A 19,781-nucleotide genomic window follows, 5' to 3' on the forward strand; every position below is an offset into this window, starting at 1 on the left:
TAATCTTTAAGGAACAGCAGAGCTCCACACCTTAATCTATGGAGTGTAGAAACTCTACTGTTGAAAATACATAAGTGAAAGGTCCAGGCATGGCCGAATAGCCAGCCCCCAAAACGTGATCACAGGATCAAAATACAATCCAGGATGTCAAATACAATAGTAAAATGTCCTATTTATAATAAACTAGCTACTAGGGTTTACATGAGTAAGTAATTGATGCATAAATCCACTTCCGGGGCCCACTTGGTGTGTGCTTGGGCTGAGCTTTGAGTGTTACACGTGTAGAGGTCTTTCTTGGAGTTGAACGCCAGCTTTTGTGCCAGTTTGGGCGTTCAACTCTGGTTTTGGCTCCTTTTCTGGCGCTGGACGCCAGAATTGGGCAGAAAGCTGGCGTTGAACGCCACTTTACGTCGTCTATTCTTGGCCAAAGTATGGACTATTATATATTGCTGGAAAGCCCTGGATGTCTACTTTCCAACGCAATTGGAAGCGCGCCATTTCGAGTTTTGTAGCTCCAGAAAATCCACTTTGAGTGCAGGGAGGTCAGAATCCAACAGCATCAGCAGTCCTTCTTCAACCTCTGAATCTGATTTCTGCTCAAGTCCCTCAATTTCAGCCAGAAAATACCTGAAATCACAGAAAAACACACAAACTCATAGTAAAGTCCAGAAATGTGAATTTAACATAAAAACTAATGAAAACTTCCCTAAAAATAACTAGATCCTACAAAAAACATACTAAAAACAATGCCAAAAAGCGTATAAATTATCCGCTCATCACAACACCAAACTTAAATTGTTGCTTGTCCCCAAGCAACTGAAAATAAAATAGGATAAAAAGAAGAGAATATACTATAAATTCCAAACTATCAATGAAACATAGCTCCAATCATATGAGTGGGACTTATAGCTTTTTGCCTCTTGAATAGTTTTGGCATCTCACTTTATCCATTGAAGTTCAGAATGATTGGCATCTATAGGAACTTCAGATTTCGAATAGTGTTATTGACTCTCCTAGTTTAGTATGATGATTCTTGAACACAGCTTCTTTATGAGTCTTGGCCGTGGCCCTAAGCACTTTGTTTTCCAGTATTACCACCGGATACATAAATGCCACAGACACATAATTGGGTGAACCTTTTCAGATTGTGACTCAGCTTTGCTAAAGTCCCCAATTAGAGGTGTCCAGGGTTCTTAAGCACACTCTTTTTTTGCTTTGGACCTTGACTTTAACCGCTCAGTCTCAAGTTTTCACTTGATACCTACACGCCACAAGCACATGATTAGAGACAGCTTGGTTTAGCCGCTTAGACCAGGATTTTATTCCTTTAGGCCCTCCTATCCACTGATGCTCAAAGCCTTGGGATCCTTTTTATTTACCTTTGCCTTTTGGTTTTAAGGGTTATTGGCTTTTTGCTCTTGCCTCTTGGTTTTAAGAGCTTTTGGCTTTTTCTGCTTGCTTTTTCTTTCTATTTTTTTCGCCTTTTTTTTTTCTGCAAGCTTTGTTCTTTGCTGCTTTTTCTTGCTTCAAGAATCATTTTTATGATTTTTCAGATTATCAAATAACATGTCTCCTAGTCATCATTCTTTCAAGAGCCAACATATTTAACATTCTTAAACAACAACTTCAAAAGACATATGCACTGTTCAAGCATACATTCAGAAAATAAGAAGCATTGTCACCACATCAATATAATTAAGCTAAGTTCAAGGATAAATTTGAAACTCATGTACTTCTTGTTCTTTTGAATTAAAACATTTTTCATTTAAGAGAGGTGATGGATTCATAGGACATTCATAACTTTAAGACACAGTTACTAACTACTAATGATCATGTAATGAAGACACAAACATAGATAAGCACATAACATAGAAAACGAAAAATAGAAGAAACAAGAACAATGAATGAATCCACCTTAGTGATGGTGGCGTTTCCTTCTTGAGGAACCAATGATGTCCTTGAGCTCTTCTATGTCTCTTCCTTGTCTTTGTTGCTCCTCCCTCATTGCTTTTTGATCTTCTCTAATTTCATGAAGCATGATGGAGTGCTCTTGATGTTCCACCCTTAGTTGTCCCATATTGGAACTCAATTCTCCTAGGGAGGTGTTGATTTGCTCCCAATAGTTTTGTGGAGGAAAGTGCATTTGAGGCATCTCCGGGATCTCATGGTGATGAGCTTCATACGCCTCTTGAGCTCCATGAATGGGCTCTCTTGCTTGCTTCATCTTCTTCTTAGTGATGGGCTTGTATTGGCATAGAACTCTTGAACCATTAGGATGCCGACTTGTTGGATGGGATTTGTTAGAACTTCCCAACCTTTTCTTTGAATTTCATGTCGGATCTCCAGATACTCATTTCTTTTGAGTTTGAAAGGGACCTCGGGGATCACCTTCTTCTTGGCCACAACATCATAGAAGTGGTCTTGATGGGCTTTGGAGATGAACCTTTCCATCTCCCATGACTCAGAGGTGGAAGCTTTTATCTTTCCCTTCCCCTTTCTAGAGGATTCTCCGGTCTTAAGTGCCATCAATGGTAATGGAAAAACAAAAAGCTTATGCTTTTACCACACCAAACTTAGAATATTGCTCGCCCTCGAGCAATAAACAAAAGAATAGAAGAAAAAGAAGAAGAAATATGGAGAGGGAGAGGGAGATGTGGTTTCAGCCAAGAGGATTGTGGAGGGATGTGTTGTGTGAATTTGATGAAGAATGGAGGTCTTTATATAGGGAAGGGAGGGGGGGAAAGGTTTCGGCCATATGGGTGGGTTTGGGTGGGAAATTGGTTTTGAATTTTGAAGGTAGGTGGGGTTTATGGGGAAGAGTGGGTGGATGTGAGTGGTGAGGAGGTGATGGGAAAGAGAGATTGAGGTGATTGATGAAGGGTTTTTGGGGAAGAGTGCTTATGGGGTTATGTGAAAGAGAGTGGTGAGAAGAAGTGAGTGGAGGTAGGTGGGGATCCTGTGGGGTCCACAGATCCTGAGTGGATTCTGTGGGGTCTACAGATCCTGAGGTGTTCAAGGATTTACATCCCTGCACCCATTAGGCATGTAAAAATGCCTTTGTACACAACTCTGGGCGTTCAGCGCCAGGTTGGTGGCCATTTTGGGCGTTCAACGCCCATTTGTGTGCCATTTCTGGCGTTGAACGCCAGAACCATGCCTGTTCTGGCGTTCAGCGCCCAGAAGCTGCCCATTTTGGGTGTTCAGTGCCAGCACCATGCTCTGTTCTGGCGCTGAACGCCAGACAGATGCTCCTCCAGGGTGTGATTTTTCTTCTGCTGTTTTTGATTCCGTTTTCAATTTTTATATTTATTTTGTGACTCCACATGATCATGAACCTACAAAGACATATAACTAAGAAAAATATAGTTAGATAAATAAAAATTGGGTTGCCTCCCAACAAGCGCTTCTTTAATGTCACTAGCTTGACAGTGGGCTCTCATGGAGCCTCACAGATGTCCAGAGCATTGTTGAAACTCTCCAACACCAAACTTAGAGTTTGGAAATGGGAGTTCAACACCAAACTTAGAGTTTGGTTGTGGCCTCCCAACACCAAACTTAGAGTTTGACTGTGGGGGCTCTGGTTGACTCTGATTTGAGAGAAGCTTTTTCTGCTTCCTCTCCATGGCTGCAGAGGGAGATCCTTGAGTTTTAAACACAAGGGAGTCCTCATTCCATTGAAGGATTAGTTCACCTCTGTCAACATCAATCACAGCTCTTGCTGTGGCCAGGAAAGGTCTTCCTAGGATGATGGATTCATCCTCTTCCTTTCCAGTATCCAGGACTATGAAATCAACAGGGATGTAAAGGCCTTCAACCTTTACTAACACGTCCTCTACTTGTCCATAAGCCTGTTTTCTTGAACTGTCTGCCATCTCTAATGAGATTTTAGCAGCTTGCACCCCATAGATTCCCAGTTTCTCTATTACAGAGAGGGGCATGAGGTTTATTCCTGAACCAAGGTCACACAGAGCCTTAAAGATCATGGTGCCTATGGTACAGGGTATTATGAACTTTCCTGGATCCTGTCTCTTCTGAGGCAATGTCAGTTGATCCAGATCACTTAGTTCATTAATAAACAAGGGAGGTTCAACTTCCCAAGTATCAATGCTAAATAATTTGGCATTCAGTTTCATGATTGCACCAAGAAACTTGGCAGTTTGCTCTTCAGTAACATCCTCATTCTCTTCAGAAGAGGAATACTCATCAGAGCTCATGAAGGGCATAAGGAGGTTCAATGGAATCTCTATGGTCTCTAGATGAGCCTCAGAGTCCTTTGGTTCCTCAGAGGGAAACTCCTTATTGATCACTGGACGTCCCAGGAGGTCTTCCTCACTAGGATTCACGTCCTCCTCTCCCTCTTTGGGTTCGGCCATTTTGGTAATATCAATGGCCTTGCACTCTCTCTTTGGATTTTCTTCTGTATTGCTTGGGAGAGTACTGGGAGGGATTTCAGTGATCTTCTTACTCAGCTGGCCCACTTGTGCCTCCAAATTTCTAATGGAGGACCTTGTTTCATTCATGAAACTCACAGTGGCCTTAGATAGATCAGAGACTAAGTTTGCTAAGCTAGATGGATTCTGCTCAGAATTCTCTGTCTGTTGCTGAGTGGATGATGGAAAAGGTTTACTATTGTTAAACCTATTTCTTCCACCATTATTAAAGCCTTGTTGAGGCTTTTGATCCTTCCATGAGAAATTTGGATGATTTCTCCATGATAAGTTATAGGTGTTTCCATAAGGTTCACCTAAGTAATTCACCTCTGCTATTGCAGGGTTCTCAGGATCATAAGCTTCTTCTTCAGAAGATGCCTCTTGAGTACTGTTGGATACAGCTTGCATTCCATTCAGACTCTGAGAAATCATATTGACTTGCTGAGTCAATATTTTGTTCTGAGCCAATATGGCATTCAGAGTATCAATTTCAAGAACTCCCTTCTTTATAGGCGTCCCATTACTCACAGGATTCCTCTCAGAAGTGTACATGAACTGGTTATTAGCAACCATGAGTTCTTGAGCTTCTGCAGGCGCTTTCTTTAGGTGAATGGATCCACCTGCAGAAGTATCCAATGACATATTAGCTAATTCAGATAAACCATCATAGAATATATCCAGGATGGTCCATTCTGAAAGCATGTCAGAAGGACACTTTTTGGTCAACTGTTTGTATCTTTCCCAAGCTTCATAGAGGGATTCACCATCTTTTTGTTTGAAGGTTTGAACATCCACTCTAAGCTTGCTCAGCTTTTGAGGAGGAAAGAACTTGGCTAAGAAAGCCGTGACCAGCTTATCCCAAGAGTTCAGGCTATCTTTAGGTTGAGAGTCCAACCATATTCTAGCTCTGTCTCTTACAGCAAAGGGGAAAAGCATGAGCCTGTAGACTTCAGGATCTACTCCATTAGTCTTAACAGTATCACATATCTGCAAGAATTCAGTTAAGAACTGAAAAGGATCTTCAGATGGAAGTCCATGAAACTTGCAGTTCTGCTGCATCAGAGAAACTAATTGAGGTTTCAGCTCAAAGTTGTTTGCTCCAATGGCAGGAATGGAGATGCTTCTTCCATGTAAATTGGAATTAGGTGCAGTAAAGTCACCAAGCATCTTCCTTACATTATTATTATTTTTGGCTGCCATCTCCTCTTCCTGTTCGAAAATTTCTGAAAGGTTATCTCTGGATTGTTGTAATTTAGCTTCTCTTAATTTTCTCTTCAGAGTCCTTTCAGGTTCTGGATCTGCTTCAACAAGAATATTCTTGTCCTTGCTCCTGCTCATATGACAAAGAAGAGGGCACAGAAAAAAAAATAATAATAATATGGATCCTTTATACCACAGTATAGGGATCCCTGTGTGAGTAGAAGAAGAGGGGGAGACAAAGAATGTAATATAATAGAAGAAACACAACTGTGAGGAGGGTTGAGATGTGAGATGAGATGTTAGTAGATGAATAAATAAATAGAATAAGATGGGAGAGGGAGAATTTTCAAAAATAATTTTTTTGAAAAAGGGTTAGTGATTTTCGAAAATAGTTTTTGAAAAAGGTTAGTATTTTTCGAAATTTTTTTTTAAAATAAAAAATAAAAAATAAGAATAATTAGTTAATTAAAAAGAAATTTTGAAAAAGAGGGAGATATTTTCGAAAATTAGAGAGAGAGAGTTAGTTAGGTAGTTTTGAAAAAGATAAGAAACAAACAAAAAAGTTTGTTAGTTAGTTGAAACAAATTTTGAAAAGGTGAGAAGTTAGGAAGTTAGAAAAGATATTTTGAAATTATATTTTGAAAAAGATAAGATAAGAAGATATTTTTGAAAAGATATAATAGAAATTAGTTTTGAAAAAGATTTGATTTTTAAAATCACAATTAATGACTTGATTCACAAGAAATCACAAGATATGATTCTAGAACTCAAAGTTTGAATCTTTCTTAACAAGCAAGTAACAAACTTGAAAATTTTTTTTGAATCAAAACATTAATTGTTATTGTTATTTTCGAAAATTTGGTATAAAAATAAGAAAAAGATTTTTGAAAAATATTTTTGGAATTTTCGAAAATAACTAATAAATTTTGAAAAAGATTTGATTTTTGAAAAAGATTTTGAAAAAGATAAGATTTTCAAATTGAAAATTTGATTTGACTCATGAGAAACAATTTGATTTTAAAAAATTTTTAAAAAAGTCAATCCAAATTTTCGAATTTGATGAGAGAAAAAGGGAAAGATATTTTTTTGATTTTTGAATTTTTATGATGAGAGAGAAAAATACTAAAAAGATGCAATGCATGAAATTTTTAGATCAAAACATGTGATGCATGCAAGAATGCTATGAATGTCAAGATGAACACCAAGAACACTATGAATGCCAAGATGAACATTATAGACACAATTTTGAAAAACTTTTAATGCAAAGAAAACATGCAAGACACCAAACTTAGAATTCTTTAATGCTTAGACACTAAGAATTCAAGAATGCATATGAAAAACAATAAAAGACACAAAACAAAAAAAGCATCAAGATCAAACAAGAAGACTTACCAAGAACAACTTGAAGATCATGAAGAACACTATGAATGCATGAAATTTTCGAAAAATGCAAGATGCACATACAATTGACACCAAACTTATAACATGACTCATGACTCAAACAAGAAACACAAAAATATTTTTGATTTTTATGATTTTCTAATTTTTTTGGATTTTTATTTTCGAAAATTTTTGTGAAAAATAAAAATAAAGATTCCAAAAATTTTTAATATGAATTCCAGGAATCTTGCATTCTTAGTCTAAAGCTTCAGTCCAGGAATTAGACATGGCTCACTAGCCAGCCAAGCTTTCAATGAAAGCTCCAGTCCAAAACACTAGACATGGCCAATGGCCAGCCAAGCTTCAGCATTTAACACTAGAGTATATTGCTCTTGATAACAAATTGCAAGCCTCAGTCCAAATAAATTTAGACATGGCTTTTCAGCCAGCCAGGCTTTACATGCTTCATGAAACACTAGAATTCATTCTTAAAAATTTTGAATAAAATTTTTTTTCGAAAACAAAAGAAAAATTTTTAAAAGATTTTTGAAAGATTTTTGAAAAGAAAATAAAAAGAAAATTACCTAATCTGAGCAACAGGATGAACCGTCAGTTGTCCATACTCGAACAATCCCCGGAAACGGCGCCAAAAACTTGGTACGCGGAATCGTGATCACACTTTAATTATGTAAAATTCATTGCTCTTTCTTTCCTTGGTAATGGCGCCAAAAACATGATGCCAAGACCATGGTTCACAACTCCGTGTAACTGACCAGCAAGTGCACTGGGTCGTCCAAGTAATACCTTACGTGAGTAAGGGTCGAATCCCACGGAGATTGTTGGTATGAAGCAAGCTATGGTCACCTTGCAAATCTCAGTTAGGAAGATATAAATTGATAATGGTGTTTTCGAATAATAATTAATAGAATAGGGATAGAGGTACTTATGTAAATCATTGGTAGGAATTTCAGATAAGCGAATGGAGATGCTTTTCGTTCCTCTGAACCTCTGCTTTCCTGCTATCTTCATCCAGTCAGTCTCACTCCTTTCCATGGCTGGCTTTATGTGATACATCACCATTGTCAACGGCTACTTTCGGTCATCTCTCGGGAAAATGATCCAATGTCCTGTCACGGCACGGCTAATCGTCTGGAGGCATCACCCTTGTCAATGGCTTCATCTTATCCTCTCAGTGAAAATGGTCAACGCACCCTGTCACGGCATGGCTATTCATCTGTCGATTCTCGATCATGCTGGAATAGGATTTACTATCCTTTTGCGTCTGTCACTAACGCCCAGCAATCGCGAGTTTGGAGCTCGTCACAGTCATTCATTCATTGAATCCTACTCGGAATACCACAGACAAGGTTTAGACCTTCCGGATTCTCTTGAATGCCGCTATCATTCTAGCTTACGCCACGAAGATTTCGATTAAGAGATCTAAGAGATACTCATTCAATTCGAATGTAGAACGGAAGTGGTTGTCAGGCACGCGTTCATAGGGAATGATGATGATTGTCACGTTCATCACATTCAGGTTGAAGTGCGAATGAATATCTTAGAAGCGAAATAAGAAGAATTGAATAGAAAACAGTAGTACTTTGCATTAATCTTTGAGGAACAGCAGAGCTCCACACCTTAATCTATGGAGTGTAGAAACTCTACTGTTGAAAATACATAAGTGAAAGGTCCAGGCATGGCCGAATGGCCAGCCCCCAAAACGTGATCACAGGATCAAAATACAATCCAGGATGACAAATACAATAGTAAAATGTCCTATTTATAATAAACTAGCTACTAGGGTTTACATGAGTAAGTAATTGATGCAAAAATCCACTTCCGGGGCCCACTTGGTGTGTGCTTGGGCTGAGCTTTGAGTGTTACACGTGTAGAGGTCTTTCTTGGAGTTGAACGCAAGCTTTTGTGCCAGTTTGGGCGTTCAACTCTGGTTTTGGCTCCTTTTCTGGCGCTGGACGCCAGAATTGGGCAGAAAGCTGGCGTTGAACGCTACTTTACGTCGTCTATTATTAGCCAAAGTATGGACTATTATATATTTCTGGAAAGCCCTGGATGTCTACTTTCCAACGCAATTGGAAGCGCGCCATTTCGAGTTCTGTAGCTCCAGAAAATCCACTTTGAGTGCAGGGAGGTCAGAATCCAACAGCATCAGCAGTCCTTCTTCAACCTCTGAATCTGATTTCTGCTCAAGTCCCTCAATTTCAGCCAGAAAATACCTGAAATTACAGAAAAACACACAAACTCATAGTAAAGTCTAGAAATGTGAATTTAACATAAAAACTGATGAAAACTTCCCTAAAAGTAACTAGATCCGACTAAAAAGATACTAAAAACAATGCCAAAAAGCGTATAAATTATTCGCTCATCATTTCACTAGCCTTTTTCTTTGTTTTTAATAAGTTTTATGCACTTTCTTGAGTTATAAGTAGGCAATTGGGGTAAAAAATTCATGCATGACTGGATTCATCCAACCATAGTTAATTTGATATAATTTCATGAGAATTATGCTATAATTACTTGTGTACTAAGAATGATGAAAATTCACATGACTTATACCAAGGCTTTGATAAGTTTGTTTGGTTGATGATAGGAAGAAAGAAGTAGAAAAAGAGCAAGGAAGAAGAGAAGGAGAGGCCATCGTTGGCCCATCAACGTTGAAGGCAACATTTTGGAAGAAGAAAACATGGGTGCCAATGTTGGAGGGAACGTTGGTGAACCAACGTTACCTCCAACGTCATTGAAAATGTTCAATTCTGGAGCTAAATGATTTTTGAGCGATGCGTACACGCCTATGACGTGTACGCGTGAAAGAGAAAAATTTCTATATCCACACGTACGCGTCACCAAACAAACGTTGAAGGTTCAACGTTGCCTCCAACATCCGCGATGAGGAGCCCAGAATTTGGAATTGAGAAACTTGAATCGACGCGCACGCGTCAGTGACGCGTACGCGTGGATGGAAAAAATAGCAATGCACGCGTAAGCGTGGTGTACGCGCACGCATGAATAAGTAAAATCACAGCCTTCACGCGTACGCATGGTGCAGGCGTACACGTGGGTAGCAGAACGTTGGCCTTCCAACATTGAGTCAAACGCCAATGACAACAGGTATATCTGGTTTTGAAGAAATGCGTTTGAGTCAACATTGGCCATCAAACGTTGACTCCAACTTGAGCACCAGAACTTTGCAATTCAAACAGATCTCTTCTCAACAGCAAGGGAAACGAATTTGAGCAACTTCAACCCAAATTCCATCAAGACCAAAAGCCTAATTCAGAGATTGAAGATCAATGGAAGAAAGTGTATAAATAACTTAGAATTTAAGTTAGACGGGACTCTTTTTTTTTTACTTTTACTTTTCGGCTCATTTTACTTTTCGGCAATTCTTTCAATTGATAAATGTATCTTTCAATTCCATTTTCCATTTTGAGAGCTATGAACAACTAAACTCCTTTCACTGGGTTAGGGAGCTCTGTGTAATTCAATGGATCAATATTAGTTTTTATTCTTCTTCTTCTTTCTTTTCTCTTGATTTTGCTAGAAAGCTTTCGTTCTTCATCCAATTGGATAGTTGTCTTGGGAAAGAAGCTATTAATAATTGGATCTCCTCTGAACCTTGGAACAGGAATGAGGAGATCATGCTAGAAATACTTTCTCACATTGGATTAGATTGGGGTTTGGATGGATATAGTGACATGTAATCCTACCAATACTTTGATCTATGAATTTGTGTGGTATAATCAGTGACCACACTTCATCTCTTCCCATGAGCACTTAAATCAAGAAATTGGGCAATTGTTCATGCTTAGAGAGATTAGATTGCCAAGAAATTGGGATCTAATCACCTAAGATTGCCAAGGAGATCAATGAATACATTGATTGAGGAAGAGATGAGAATGAATTTGATCCGAAGAATTATCACATCTCCTGACCCCAATGAGCTTTCCCATCTCTGATCTACCCATTCTTTTATATTCTGCTTCTTTAATTTCATGCTAAACCCCATTCCCATTTAATTTCTTACAGTTTAAGCTTCTGTTCTTTATATTTTGCAATTTAATTTCAGTTTCTTTAATTTTTAGTAATTTAAGTTTCTTGCCAATTTTACTTTCTGCAATCCCAATTCAATTCTAATTTCGCTCAACTAGAACAATTCTCCAATTAACATTGATCAACCAACCAATCCTTGTGGGATTCGACCACACTCTACAGTGAGTTTTTACTTGACGACAATCCGGTGCACTTGCCTGTAGGAAATTGTTGAGAGACAGTTTTCGAGTGAATCAAGTTTATGGCGCTGTTGTCGGGGATTAGTCTTGTATTGAAAATTACTAAATTGGAGGGCAACTAGATTGAGCACTTTTCTTTTATTTTGATTAATTGAGTTTTAATTTCAGCTGTTCATTTTCGTTTTTCTGCAATTTTAGTTGTTTCTCTTTAATTTCTTCACTTCTTTACTTTCCAGCAAGCTAACCCAATAACTATACTCTATTTTAGTGAACTCTATATTTGCTGTTTCTTGTACTTGTTCCTTGTATGACAGGTAGGTGAAAGGAAACCTCAACCTCGTTTGATAGTGAACCGGAAAGAACTTTCCTGAGATTAAGGATGGAAGCAAGAGGAAAGAGGGCTGTTGGTGCAGAAGAAGAGGACAAAGACTTAGATATAACCATGGAGGATGATATGAAAAACCATCATGAAGGAGAGATGAACAATCATGCCAGAAGAGGTGCAGCCAACCCTGCTGGACAAGAGAGGAGAGTTCTGGGCTCTACATCAATCCAAATCCAGAAAACTGTGGTAGCAGCATTCAAAAGCCAACTATCCATGCTAATAATTTCGAATTGAAACCTCAGCTCATAACTCTTGTGCAAAATAACTGTTCCTTTGAAAGAAGTGCCCAAGAGGACCCTAATAAGCATCTCACTAAATTTCGAAGGATATGTGACACAGTTAAATCTAATGGTGTTCATCCTGACACCTATAGATTGCTACTGTTTCCATTTTCTTTGAGGGACAAAGCATCAAAATGGCTAGAATCATTTCCCAAGGAAAGCTTGACAACTTGGGAGGATGTAGTGAATAAATTCTTAACAAGGTTCTACCCTCCACAAAAAGTAAACAGGATGAGAACTGAAGTGCAAATATTCAGACAGCAGGATGGTGAGGCTATTTATGAAGCCTGAGAGAGATTCAAAGATCTGACAAGGAAATGCCCCCCTGATATGTTTAATGAGTGGGTGAAACTTCATATCTTTTATGAAGGGCTAAATTGTGAATCAAAGAAAGCTGTAGACCACTCATTTGGAGGTTCCCTTAACAAGAAGAAGACCATTGAAGAAGCCATTGATGTTAATAGAGACAGTGGCTGACAATGAGTATTTTTATGCCTCAGACAGAAGCAACAACAGGGGAGTCCTGGAATTAAACCATATGAATGCAATCCTGGCCCAGAATAAGATGATCACCAAGCAACTGGCTGAATTGACCAAGCAAATGGAGAGGAATCAGGCTGCAGCTATCCACACTCAATCATCACCTCAAGGAGAGTTGGACACAGAAGAAGGAGTTAACTGGGAGGAAGCTAATTACCTTGGAAATTCATCTAGGCAAACTCATGATCCATATTCTAAAACCTATAACCCTGGTTGGAGGAACCACCCAAATTTTGGGTGGGAGAACCAACAAAACCAAGGCCAAGACCACAGACCCCATAATCCAAACCAGTATAACAACTCCACTCATCAACACTCCAACCAAAAATCATACCAGACCACACAAAACACTTACTCACAGCCACCATACCAAAGCCATAATAACCACTCTCAACACCCTAATTCCAACCAACCATCACCACATGATGATGACAGAATGTCCAAAATGGAAGCTATGCTTGCAAATCTTTGCAAGGAGTCTAAAGACATGAAAAGATTCAGGGAAGAAGTGAGAGATAGTATAAAAAAACGAAGGGAGGTTATTAAAAATCTCGAATCTCAGGTAGGACATCTTTCACAGCAGACTCCGAAGTCCACTGATAGTTTCCCAAGTGATACTGAGAAAAATCCAAGAGGGGAATTGAAGAAGGTGAGACAGGAAGAGTGTAAGGCAGTTACTCTTATAAATAAAGAAATCCTGGAAGAAGATACCAGAAAGCCAACAGATCACAACCAAGGAAGTTCCAGGGCAACTTGGAGAAAAAGGAACAAGAAATTGGATCTGCACAAAGGAAAGAATCAACAAAGAAGGAAATGCCGAAACCTTATGTGCCAAGAGCACCATTTCCTTAGAGGCTCAGAGGAGGTGAGAAAGAATGGTCATATTCAAGATTCCTAGATATGTTTGCATCCCTCAGTGTCAACATCCCCTGTATCAAAACTCTCCAACAAATGCCTACATACATCAAGTGTATGAAAGAGCTGCTGACCAAGAAAGGAACCTTATAAGGGAGACAAACAGTGATAATGAACAAGGAATGTAGTGCCCTCATCAAGAAGGATGTACTCCTAAAGAAAAAGGATCCGGGGAGCTTTCATATTCCCTATACCATAGGAGAGACAAAAATTGACAGAGGACTCTGTGATCTAGGGGCTAGCATAAATGCGATGCCTCTGTCTCTTATGAAGAAGTTGCAAATCAATGAGATGAGATCCACGGATGTAATCATCCAATTGGTGGATAAAACTCAGAAGCAGGCCGAAGGAGTAGTCGAAAATGTATTGGTGAAAGTGGGAAACTACTTCCTCCCCACTGACTTTGTTGTTCTGGACATGGAGGAAAGTTACCTCCATCCCATTATTCTGGGGAGACCATTTCTAGCCACTGCTACAGCATTGATAGATGTGAAACAAAGAGAGTTAATCCTAAGAATATATGATGAACATCTCACCTTTCATATTTTCAAACCTATATCTGAGTTTGAACCAGAACCTAAAGAGCCGAAGGATGATCACAGCAACATGTGCACAAAGGAAAACAACAGTGAATCAGCAGCTGAACCTTTGAAACAGTCTTTGGTGAACAAGTAAGAATTTCAAGAGATAAAGCAACCAAGAGAACTCAAGAAAGAATTGAAGCCACAAGAGTTGGGAAGAGCAACTAACGAGGAACTCCCTGACACAATAATCACTGGAGCACTACTGGAAGAAGAGAAAAGAGTGGTGAAAAAATTGCCAAGAGGATGGAGAAAGAAGAAAATTCCTACAGAAGATTTTTTCCCTGGAAACAAGGTGATATCCGTCCACCAGCCATCAATCTCAACACAGCTTCCGACACTTCCATCTTAGTTACCCCAAGTGTTCACAGTAAAAAAGGTCATTTTCCTTGGAACATGTAGAAATCATCAAGGAGTCAAGTGGAGAAAGCTTCACTGTGAGGGGAGAAGATTTGAGGCGTTATAATCCACTCTAACAGTAAACCAACCGTCAAGCTAATGACGCTAAAGAAGCGCTCCATGGGAGGCAGCCCATGATTTAGTTTCCTTATTTTTGATGCTTCAGTATGAATAATAATTGTTGCTCTAACATGAATTCAAGCTCTCATAGACAATTTTGACAAGTATCCATGACATTGTGAAGCATATGATCCAATTCTAAGTTTGGTGTGCCTAAAGGCACACTAAGATACCTTTCAAAAATGATGATCATATCACCATTTTGACATGTGTTTCTTGGAATATATAACCAAACATTAAGTTTGGTGTTCTATATATTGTAAGAACAAGTCATGAGAGTCAAGGTTCTTTGGAGTCTTGAAATTCATGAAAGTGCAACCATGTTTATAATTTTTAGTTAATGTTTAGAAATAGAAAAATAAGGTGTTTCTCATGATGGTTTAACCAAAAGTGACACTAATTCCGTTGAGATCTCAATGACATTACTTGGAGGAAGTAACACCTTGAACCATATATCCAAACACTAAGTTTGGTGTCCTCCAAGACTATATAAGAGCACAAAAGGAGTCACGGCTGGATGAACAATCATGATGAATACTAGTCAAAGTTTTAGTTTTAAATTTAAGCATTTCTTGCCATGTATTTACCGCCACCTATTCTAATTATTTTCTTTGTTTTGACATGATGGATAGGTATGCAGAAGAATAGCTTGATGAAAGGGACAAGACAATGAATGGTAAAGCTATCATGAAGACAAAAGTAGATCACATGACTTGGAAGGTTGCTTCGTAAAGATAAAATTCTGCACATCCTTGGAAGAAGCCCTTAGAAGACCGACCCCACATGCCTAATGAAGAGGCAACTTTTGTCCCCATTCATCTTTACATGCAAACCATTCATTCTAAACCTTTCAAGTAACATCCTGACCGTCCAATCTTCATTAAAAGTTGCTATAAATAGCTTCACCTTGACCAAGCCTCAGGACTAGAGTTTTCACACTTCTTGTATTCTCTAAAATCAAGACCTAACAACCGTGTTCTTTGTACAACAAAGCACCTTTGTTCACTTGCTTCCATAATACTACCTTTCCTTCAAACCACTTTTCCACCGAGAGTGCATCACACCAACCCCCTTCTTCATAAACCTTCAATCCCTACTCGGCTAACCATCAAGGGAGATATGGCATCTTCAAGTTTCAAAAGAAGGAGAGGAAAGGAACTTGTTACTGAAGAAATTGAAAACGACTATGATCGATGGAAGTTCAGATCATGGTTTCACCAAATGCAACTTGGGTGGATGAATGACAAAAAGATATATCCAGAAATCCCTTTCCAACTACCTGAGGATTGATGCCTAGAAATAAGAGCCAAGATCAGAAAGAGAAAATGGGAAGAGCTGACCTCACCGATCACTAGGATTAATGCAAACATCATAAGAGAGTTCTATGCTAACACTGCAAGGCTAGATATGACCGAAGCCCCAACGTACAAGAGTTATGTACGGGGTGTGGAAGTAGACTTTAGTCCGAAGACCATTATGAAGGTCTTAGGACTAAGGGCAGCACATTTTGATGAGCCGGGGTACCAAGAAAGAGTAAATGGGAACCCAGATTATGATGAAATCGCTAGTGATATCTGTATGGTGAACACTGACTGGGAGAGGGACAATTAAGGGGGGCACAAGTTCTTGAAAAGAGGAGATCTCATCCTTGAAGCAAAAGGTTGGTATTAGCTGATAAAGAGATCAATTCTGGGCACAATGAACACCTCGAAAGTTAACAAGAAAAGGGCTATCATGCTACACTATATCATGGTGGGAGGAGAGATAAAAGTTCACGAGATCATTGTAAATGATATTCAAAAGGTTGCAGAGAAAAATTCTGCTGAAGCCTGGCTCCATTACCCAAGCACCATTATGAGGTTATGCATGAAGGCCAGAGTGCCAATGGAGGATGCAAACCCAACATGGCTGCATCCAGGCATGCCTATGACCCTCGAAAGGATGATGAATGTCACAGAGGCACAACAAAGTCGAAGACCACAAAGGAGACGAAGGAGAGAAGAACCACGGGAGGAAGAAGAACAAGATGTAGAACAAGAAGAAGAGTAACAATTCCAGTCACAAACCAACATGGACATGTGCCGGATGCAAGAAACAATTGAAAGGCTATCCGAACAGTACATGAGAGTTCAAGAGAAACAAGAAGAATTCCATTTACAATACATGAGAGCTCAAGAGAGATAAGAGGAGCTTCAGTTGAGAATGATGATCCAGCAGAGGGATTTTGAGTTAAGATCTCTAGTTATGCAAAGAGAACAAGCTTCATAATGTTAAGGATCTTTCAACCAGCTGGCCCAACTTCAAGTTGATAATAAGAGAGCTTTCAAGGAATTCACGACTCTTCAGGATGCAAGATATGAAGTTCAAGCTGATTACAACATAAATTCTCAGATCAAACTCAACTACATTGCGGAACATCTACATAATCTGAACCCAGCATTTCCAATTTATGATCAATACTTCAAGGAAAGAAGTGAGATAGAAGTGAACAAAGCAATACACCTTGAAGACAGAGTGGAAGAGACAATGAAGAAAGATGGATTCTGGACAAAGTTAAAGGGAAAAGGCAAGGGAGAAACTAGTAAGCAAGCAAGCAAGCAAGAAGAAGAAAGACAAACAGGATAAAAAATGAAAGGTGGACTTGCTCCTTGGTTATTCTATTCGATAAAGAAAGAACATGTCTGTTTAGTTGATAGTAACTTTTAGTTTAAGTCATTTTGCATTTTGTTGTGTTTAATTTTGCAATAAGTATGCTAGCCTGGAAGTGTGTGTTTTCACTTTCACTAGTTTAAATGCTTGTCTTGTCCCCTGAGTCTTTTCAATTTGAATAAAAGAAATGTTTGAACAAGAAGTGGAAGAGTTCCTTTTTGGCAAGGAAGTGAAATAACAGTAAGTGGTGGTATATTATGTCTGATTGTGTAGTAGCTCACTTATAATTAATAAAAGGATAGGCTATCTCCCTTTTTAGTGTAAACTAGCATGCTGTCTATGAATCTTAGCAAATAAAAATCCTTGGATGAAAGAAAAACAAATAGAAAGAAAGAAAAAGAAAAGCCAAAATTGGCAACAAAAATAGAAGAAAGCAAAAGAATAAGGCTAGACACCAATAGCTTGGACCTTAGGACATATGCCTGTGGTGTCTTTGTACTAGGATCTGCTTGGATGATTAGGTTCTATGGAGTGTTTTAACACTTGGTAACTTGGGTTAACTAACCCGGGATTATCAACCCAAAGTCCACTATTAAGAGCAACCTAGTTACAAGGCATTTAGTAACCCAAAGAGGTGCTGGGCACCAATGTCGTAAGAAGAATTGTGAGCCAAGTATCTGTAGTGAATATGTGTTGAGTACAAATAAGCTAAGAAGTTGCTACAACACATGACACTAAGCTGCTAGAATCAAAGAATAATTTTACAGAAAAAGAAAATAAAGAAAAGTAATTACCAAGGATGAGTGAATAATAAGAGGTCATAGCAGTATGTTAGTTGATGCTTAAAGAAGACATTCTATTCCTAAGGATCAATAAGAAGTGAGTTACTGCATTGTCTGCATAAAACCCCATGAACTACTAATAATGACTTGCTGATATGAACATCACTTTCTGTTTTATTCTTTCTTCTCAATAATTTAGTGCTTACTTAGGGACAAGCAAGATTTAAGTTTGGTGTTGTGATGCCAAGGCATCTTAGGCTAGTTTCACTAGCCTTTTTCTTTGTTTTTAATAAGTTTTATGCACTTTCTTGAGTTATAAGTAGGCAATTGGGGTAAAAAATTTATGCATGACTGGATTCATCCAACCATAGTTAATTTGATATAATTTCATGAGAATTATGCTATAATTACTTGTGTGCTAAGAATGATAAGAATTCTCATGACTTATACCAAGGCTTTGATGAGTTTGTTTGGTTGATGATAGGAAGAAAAAAACAGAAAAAGTGCAAGGAAGAAGAGAAGGAGAGGCCATCATTGGAGCCAACGTTGGCCCATCAACGATGAAGGCAACGTTCTGGAAGAAGAAAACATGGGTGCCAACGTTGGAGGGAATGTTGGTGAACCAACATTACCTCTAACGTCATTGAAAATGTTTAATTCTAGAGCTAAAGGATTTTTGAGCGAAGTGTACGCGCCTATGACGTGTACGCGTGAAAGAGGAAAATTTCTATATCCACGCGTACGCGTCACCAAACGAATGTTGGAGGTCCAACGTTGCCTCAAACGTTGCCTCCAACGTCCGCGATGAGGAGCCCATAATTTGGAATTGAGAAACTTGAATCGACGTGCACACGTCAGTGACACATACGCGTGGATGGGAAAATGGCAATGCACACGTAAGCGTGGTGTACGCGCACGCGTGAATAAGCAAAATCACAGCCTTCACGCGTACGCGTGGTGCACGTGTACGCGTGGGTAGCAGAACGTTGGCCCTCCAACGTTGAGTCAAATGCGAATGACAACAGGTATATCTGATTTTTAAGAAAGGCGTTTGAGTCAACGTTGGCCATCAAACGCTGACTCCAACTTGAGCACCAGAACTTTGCAATTCAAACAAATATCTTCTCAACAGCAAGGGAAACGAATTTGAGCAACTTCAGCCCAAATTCCATCAAGGCCAAAAGCCCAATTCAGAGATTGAAGATCAATGGAAGAAAGTGTATGAATAGGTTAGAATTTAAGTTAGACGGGACTTTTTTTTTTTACTTTTACTTTTCGGCTCATTTTACTTTTCGGCAATTCTTTCAATTGAGAAATGTATCTTTCAATTCCATTTTCTATTTTGAGAGCTATGAAAAATTAAATCCCTTTCATTGGGTTAGGGAGCTCTGTGTAATTCAATGGATCAATATTAGTTTTCATTCTTCTTCTTCTTTCTTTTCTCTTGATTTTGCTAGAAAGCTTTCGTTCTTCATCCAATTGAATAGTTGTCTTAGGAAAGAAGCTATTCATAATTGGATCTCCTCTGAACCTTGGAAGAGGAATGAGGAGATCATGCTAGAAATGCTTTCTCACATTGGATTAGATTGGGGTTTGGATGGATATAGTGACATGTAATCCTATCAATACTTTGATCTATGAATTTGTGTGGTATAATCAGTTACCACACTTCATCTCTTCCCATGAGCACTTAAATCAAGGAATTGGGCAATTGTTCAGGCTTAGAGAGATTAGATTGCCAAGGAATTGGGATCTAATCACCTATGATTGCCAAGGAGATCAATGAATGCATTGATTGAGGAAGAGATGAAAATGAATTTGATCCGGAGAATTATCACATCTCCTGACCCCAATGAGCTTTTCTATCTCTGA

General features: G+C 38.8%; 2 non-coding genes across 2 annotated transcripts; one reads left to right on the forward strand and one right to left on the reverse strand.

Moving 5' to 3' along the window:
- Window positions 1–5,126: 5,126 nt before the first annotated feature.
- Window positions 5,127–5,234, forward strand: LOC112724351 (small nucleolar RNA R71). The gene has a single exon (XR_003163517.1). It is a non-coding gene; the product is annotated as a small nucleolar RNA R71 (small nucleolar RNA).
- A 6,917-nt stretch (window positions 5,235–12,151) lies between these two features.
- LOC112724152 (small nucleolar RNA R71) lies at window positions 12,152–12,258 on the reverse strand. The gene has a single exon (XR_003163330.1). It is a non-coding gene; the product is annotated as a small nucleolar RNA R71 (small nucleolar RNA).
- Between the last annotated feature and the right edge of the window lie 7,523 nt (window positions 12,259–19,781).

The sequence above is a fragment of the Arachis hypogaea genome, chromosome 11, assembly GCF_003086295.3.
Source record: "Arachis hypogaea cultivar Tifrunner chromosome 11, arahy.Tifrunner.gnm2.J5K5, whole genome shotgun sequence".
In the NCBI taxonomy this organism is placed as follows: Eukaryota; Viridiplantae; Streptophyta; class Magnoliopsida; order Fabales; family Fabaceae; genus Arachis; species Arachis hypogaea.